Here is a 7,160-nt window from a genome sequence, read left to right as displayed (position 1 = left end):
TTTTGGCGTATTTACCCCCAGACCTTAACAGATTTTCTTCTTTAAAATTATGCAGTAAGGTGATTTACCCACCACAGCCATTTTCATTCCTTTATGGGAGTGGCAAGGTGACCACAGAGCTCCTCTTGTCTTTCCATAAGTCTGTCTACTCAAGAAGACTCTTCAACTGTACCAACAGTTTTCATGTAGACAAGCCTGAGAGTGAGAGAGCAGTGACCTCAGCACTGGCAGGGAATTAACTCTATAATCTAATAGGGTTTCTTTTTCCATTTCTAAATAATGGGATTCTATTAGACCAAACTGTAGTCTCGTCTTAATGATAATTTATTGTATGGCATATCTGAATTTTGCCTTTTATAAATCATTGAGAATTACAATACACAGTTATGTAATTGAATCTTCTCTTGTGTCGTTAATATTTTTCATTGTTTAGAGAAACCCCTTTTTGTTCAGAACTCACATATAACTGGGTTTAGAAATTACAAGGGGTTTAATATGCCTGTTTTTTAAGTGACTAAATATTTTCATTTTTATTACTTTCAAATATTTCATAAAAATTCTTTAAAAGTAAAATACTTTAAAAGTATTTTATGCTTATGAGGTTTTGTACAAATTGTTCTGGACAATTTTAAAGACAAATCTGGCCATAAGTTTATGTATATATCCCAAAATAAAAAAAAATAATTAAAAAAATGCTCTTTGAAAGGAAATAATTAAGGATAGTAAATTCCCACATTGACATTTAAATGTATTAGTAGTATGCACCAGTGAAAGTATTGATCAATGAAAGTAATCCGTAATAATAGGAAAAGTTAATCACTTTTGCAAATGTATTTGACTTCAGCTGTGGAATGTACTTTGGCCAGGATTGAAAGCTGACCCTGTGAATATAACAGGGACCGTTACCCACCAAAAAAGACAATGAAGAAATGTAAATAAAGCAAATTTGGGAGGCCATGCTTTCATCTGCTATGAGAATATAGAAACATAGTGAGTGATGTACAGCCTAAAACTTGTGATGTACAGTTTGTAAACCCATTTCTGGAACTGATCAGCAGCAGATGATTTAGAAGAACACACAAGAAATCTTTCGGGGGGAAATATTTTTTAAAGGTCTCATCTTCAGTGAGTAGAGATTTGCTTACACCCTGAAATGGGTGGGTTTATATCAGAAACCTTTCAGAATCTTTTATTAACCCGGACTGTAGTGGCTGGATATTCTTACTTAAGAGCTCGTTTTTATGTAGAATTTAGCTAAAATCTTGACCTCAACAAAATCTTGTGGCAATGAGTCTCTGATTACCTAGCGATTGAAAATGTCTCCTTTTATCAAGTCGAAGCTTGCCAAGGCAGGAATCAAATGATCACACTGTTATATGTTATTCTAGTTCAGGGTTTTTTTCCTCCTAACCAACATTAGGAGAGAGTTTGAGTGATGCTGTCACTGAAAGGTTATATTAAATGGGTAAAAACCAATTTCACTTCTCCAGTCTCATCAGTATTTTACTATTCATATATACGTAATGTTATACAGTTCAGGACATCTCCTTGATAATACAAATAACTTTTCCACATCACTGGAATGATATGTGCCCTCCATCATTCTTGCCGCCTTTCTGTGAATGCCACCAGATTTGATAGTCAGTGAGACAGCCCAGAAATATTTCAGGAGTGCTACATTCCCAGTAGGAATTGAATATGATGGGGGTGAAGGGCTTAGATGTCCATCAAGTGCATCCTCTTTTTCTGCAGCAGGACAAGACTGCTCACACCATGTTTATATCTAACTTTTTGTCTCCATAGAGATATTCCTAGTGATAATTAGATCCGTGTGTTTAAAGCATCACCATTCTAAAATAGGCTGTCACATAATGCATTGCAAGTACATGCAGTAGCAGTAGATAGAGTTTTAACTACCGGTCTTTCTTCCAGATGTAAGACAACTGTTATTAAAAATGAAGAGACACTCGGTTTGTAAAGAAAGCGTGTAACTTTGGAATTAAAGTGAGAGGGGCTTCCTTGGATGTTTGCGTCCTAGATGTGGTGGCATTTTGTTTGAAGTGTTTACCTATGGAGATTCCTGAGTTGCTTATTATTACCCTTTTGGTAATCTTTTTAAAGATAATACAGCAAGAGTATTTTGGTAGCTGTTTCTAGAAACAGTTTGATATTGTGAAATCAATACAGGGCCAGGAGCTTTTGAGTTCCCCTGACAGCACTGCTTTGAGGAGATTATTTTGAATTACAATGTCAGACTTTAGGTTAAAAAAAAAAAGAGTAGGAATAGCATGAAGCTTGTAACAGCCTGTGGAATATATCTGTGTAACTGCACACCGCATTGAACACCACTAACACCATGATGATAAACTTCAATGAGAATTGAAGCTTCCACTTTGTAGCAACTCCATTGTCTCTCCCCCTGCTCCCCCACACTGTCTGCAAAGCTGTGGAGAAGCAACCAAGGACTCACTGAAGCTGTATTGTCTTCTATTTGCTTTGGTTCTCTGGAAGAGGGTCCTACAAGCCAAAGGAGGTCACAGAGGTGGAAAGCTGCACAGAGCATCCCAGTCGGAAAGAAGGAAGGCAGGCTGACGCTGAGCCAAAACCAGCATGTTCATGGTTACCCACAACAAGGCAGGTGGAGGTGGCACTGGGCAGAGGTTATTCCTGTCTCTGCTTGGAAATGAGTGCCAGAAGGTAACTGCTAGGTGTTGCCACTGGCTCTCTGTGGCTCGGCTCCCTTGTCACTGCCGTGAGTGAACAGTTTGGGAAAGCCTGGCCTGATTTGGGATGAGTGAGCCATCTCCCTTTGCTCTTCAAAGCACAGGTGGGTTTTTAACAGCCCTGAGAGCACAGGTGTTTGGGGCTATGTTTTGGGGCAGGAACTGCTGTGGGCACTCTCTCAGGAGAAGGTTTCAAGAAGTGGATTGACTTTTCAAGGCCATGAGTATCCACAGCCCCAGCTGGGAACTCTGGGTGACCCATGCCTCTAACATGAGCAACCCAAGCTTTCCCAAATACCACCTCTGTGCAAGATAACCAATTCTTTTAGTCACTGGTTTCACAATCTCCAATCACTTCTCTTCCTTAACCAGATAACCACAGCTACTCATAAAATTTGTGCTTTGTTCTCTGAATAGATTTTCTCCTTAGCAGAAATTAACATATTGATTCATTTTCTATAAACATCTTTCTGTGAAACAATACTGAAGTTAATGCTCCTCAAGACCCCATCCATATCTTAGGCCTGTTAACAGAGGCCTTAATGCTGATGTTAGATTTCAGACTACTGGAAAGGCATAGCTTCTCTCACTTACACTTCCCAAGACTGCTTTGAACTTTTATCTAATACGGTTGATAGACGTTATGCATTTTTTGAATGCTGTTTGAAGCAGCAAAAGATGTTATTGGCATTCCCTTACTACCTCTCTTTCAGAAAGGAATAGTAAGAAATATGACCTCAGCCTGCAACAAGTGTGAAATAATACTCCTTTTCAAGTGCAAATATTTTAATTTCCTGTTGATACAATAGTCATAACAAAGACCAGTCCAAAAGGTGATTTCCTCTCTCCAAAGGAAATTTCCAACCTAGAATATGGCAGCGTGAGCTTCATTTTCACAGTTAAAGTTTCTTGAGGTGTTTCTGGATGAATTCCCCACAAATTGAGAAGATAAGTTTCCTCTCAAAGCATTCCCTGCCCTATCTGATGACCTCTTGTGCAAAGTACAAGGTGAAAAGTTGTTTTTCTAAGATGGAGTCATATTTTGGTAGCACTCTGGATGAAGCTGCCAGTTTATTTCATAACAGTTGTCATGTTAGAACTTGTAAAGGACCAAATATGTGTAATAGAGGCCATTGTAATATTGTCATTTGGCTTTCATAGCAGTGCCCTGCTTTATGGTTGGCGAGGGTAGTCTAATGTTTTGCTCTTAAAGATTCATGCTAAGTGTACAGCAAAAGTTACGGACAGGTACTAGTGTAGTGCGTGCCTAAGAAATAATGGTGAGCTTTGTGTGAAGAGACCCCCGATTTTGCCATCAGAAGGAGCTAACGCTTCAGATCACAGCAGTAAGCTGCTGGCTTCGACTGGTGGTAGGCTGGTTCAGAGGACTCCTGATAGGTACATCTTCAACAGTGTCAAAAAGGTTGAGGGAAAAAGAGGATTTAAAAAATATTCTGATGAACCACAGGCACCTTTCGTGACATCTCCTTTTCCCACTGGTTGATAATAGTTTGATAACTTCATTAACTAAGCGCAGATATGTAAAGATTGAACTATTTAGACACACTTGCTTCTCAGTGAAAAGGGTTGGTTTTGTTAATTGTAGTTTTCCTATTTGCTGGCTACAAATTCTTTATTAGCAAAATTAATGTTTGCATTGTCATGCATCCATCCGAGAGATTCATACTGCAATCAGGAATAACTTTTTCTTTTTATGTATTGGAGAGAAGAAAGTGAGAGTGCATGCAAGAGCTACCCTAGAGCCAAATTAGATGTTAGACCTGAATTCCAAGTCTTGACATTTAGAAGAGCAGACAACGTTGCTTCAAACACAAAGTGTTAATTTACCTTTGAACTCTCCAAGACACAACATGAGTTCACCTTGAATTTGAGTTGGATAGTAAACCAAAATATTCTTTATTTGAACAACTTGAGGGAGTAAACCCAACTACAATAACAAACCTTATCCTTGTTTCTTTACTAGAGCAGCTTTTGACTTCTTAGCGCCTTCTGACCTAAGATCTCCTTGCCTTGTGAACTCCAAAGTATCTCTTGGCGCTAAGGATCAGCTTACCCGTTCAGCTTTCACCAGTACCGCTGGTAAGTGGCCATTTGGTGTCATCTTCCTGCCCGGGGTCCTGCTGGGTACCCTGTGGCCCTGCTAGCTTCTGTGTTTGTAAAGGTCAGCAGCAATCCTGTAGATCACTTATTTAATTAATACTTCTTTGCAAACTCCTGCCTTTGCACAGACATGGGAGAAATGAACTTCATGTATTTTCAAACCATCCATTTCAACCTGACCGAGCAATGACTAATGTTTATGAATTAATCTTTCCAACTGGTTTGCCACAGGCACGCTGGTCCTTACAAACGGTGGGTGCCGAACACCTCAGGCCTCCCCTGGCTCCCTGTGCTTTGGGGGTGACCAGAACATGGAAAGCAGTGGCTTGGGGAAGGATTTATGGATCAGAAGGAATAAGCGATGGAACAGAAGTTTCCAAAAAGGACTAATTATAAGCTTGGATACATAAGTGGAAAATTGTGATCAGAACTAGAGGGGTGATGCTAGCTCTGTATGAACCATTAGTGAGACGCACACTGCAGTGTTTGGTACTGTCCTGGAATCCCTTCTGCAAAGCATCTTCAGAGACAGGAGAGAGTGATTCCAGGTCTGGAAAAGATTTTAAAAGTTTGAGCCTTGGGGGGTATGGGAGATATAAAGGACGCAACATATTTAGTTTATGAGGAAGAAGGTAGACCAAGATGCAAATCAGTTTACACTGTAGTAAAATTAAAAGAGAGAAATGGTCTAGCAGATGTGTAGCTAGATCCACTGTTTGGAAGCTGAAGTCATCATATTAGAAATAAACCCCAAGTTTCAGCAGACAAAGTAGTGAACTTGGCAAAAAAATACCCAAAAAGTAGTGTGTTGTCATCTCTTCATGTTTTCAAATCACGACTGCATGCCGCAAAAATGGAAGCTGATTATCTTCACACAGCAAGGCTTGACCAGGAGAGGTATCTTTAAATCACTTTTGATTGGTTTACTGGTAATACAGGTCTTGCCTTCTCTAAGAGCTCAGGGTAAAGCAGATGGACAGAACACTGCAGCTTCTCCAGCGGGAAACTCTTTCTGTGTTGATCACTATTAGCAGAGCTGCGCTGCAGCCCACAGCTGGGTAATTCCTAGAGACAATCCGTTTACTTCGAACAAAGATATTCTTAAGTCATGAAATGACTTTTGGAAGAAAAAGTAAAGTGGCAAAAGCTAGTCGCATTATAACGAAACATATATTCAAGAAATACATACAGGGTTTTTTCCCTCCGGAAAATAGACTGAGTATTTTATTGCAGCACTTTAAAACTGATTAGTGAAGTTTTTACTTTTGTGAAACAGCACTTGTCCCATTTTTCCTGGGTCCTTTAATTGTGCTCGAGGGGTGGGGGGGTGGCAGTCTCTCCCCAGCACCCCGGCGGTGCAGAGGAACACTCTTGCCGTATTTGCTTCTTAGCCAAATCCCCAGTCAGTCTCTCTCTTTTTTTTTTTTTCCTTTTTTTTTTCCACTGACTCTGCCAGAGTCAGACAGAGTTCATCGCCCCGGCATCCCCGCGGCTAACCCGGGGCAGCCCCGGGAGGTGGCACCGGGGTGCACTGCAGCCCCGGGGCGCCCCGGTTCTTCTTTGGGGCGGGCGCCCGCCCCTGCCCGAAGGGTTTTGGTGGAGCCGGATGCCGGCTCGTCTCGGCGAGGCCGGGTTTCTGCCACTACCCCGTGCCCTGCGGGGGTCTGGCACGCCGGCCCCGCTGCCCGCTCTCCCCGGGGCAGGGCCGGGCGAGCTGCGGGGAGCCGTCGGGGCCGCGCCGCCGGGGCTCCGGCCGCGGCTGGGCTGGGCTGGGCTGAGCTGGGCTGAGCTGGGCTGGGCTGGGCTGGGCTGGGCTGAGCTGGGCTGGGCTGGGCTGGGCTGGGCTGGGCTGGGCTGGGCTCTACCTGGGCCTCCGCTGCCGCCCGCTGCCGGGCGGAAAAGCAAAGCGGGTGCCCAGGTGTGAGGCCGCTGGATGACTCCTGGCCCGGGGGAGAACCGAGCCCCTGGCCGCGCTAGTCCCCCCGGACGGCCCCTCTCCCTGCGCTCGGTATCAGCGAGTGGTTTAGGCAGCAGAACCGTTTCCGAAAAGCTGCAAAGCTGTAAAGCCAGTTTTACCTTCCGCATGTTGGTATAATGGCTGGCGAAAGCTCCCAGCCGGCCTGCAGGATGCTTTGTCCGCTGACAAGCCAGATCTGTAGTTTATGCCTTTTTTTTTTTTTTCTTTTAACGGATATCGTTTAATATTGGCCATCTCCAATTTTCGAGGTAGTGACAAAAGGTCAGATCTGACGCATCTTCCGCACCCCCTCCCCCAATCGGCCTGTTTGCAAATAATTAATAACGGCACAATTAGGC

The sequence above is a fragment of the Balearica regulorum genome, chromosome 4 (genome assembly GCF_011004875.1).
Source record: "Balearica regulorum gibbericeps isolate bBalReg1 chromosome 4, bBalReg1.pri, whole genome shotgun sequence".
Classification (NCBI taxonomy): domain Eukaryota; kingdom Metazoa; phylum Chordata; class Aves; order Gruiformes; family Gruidae; genus Balearica; species Balearica regulorum.
This window is presented reverse-complemented; position numbering follows the sequence as displayed.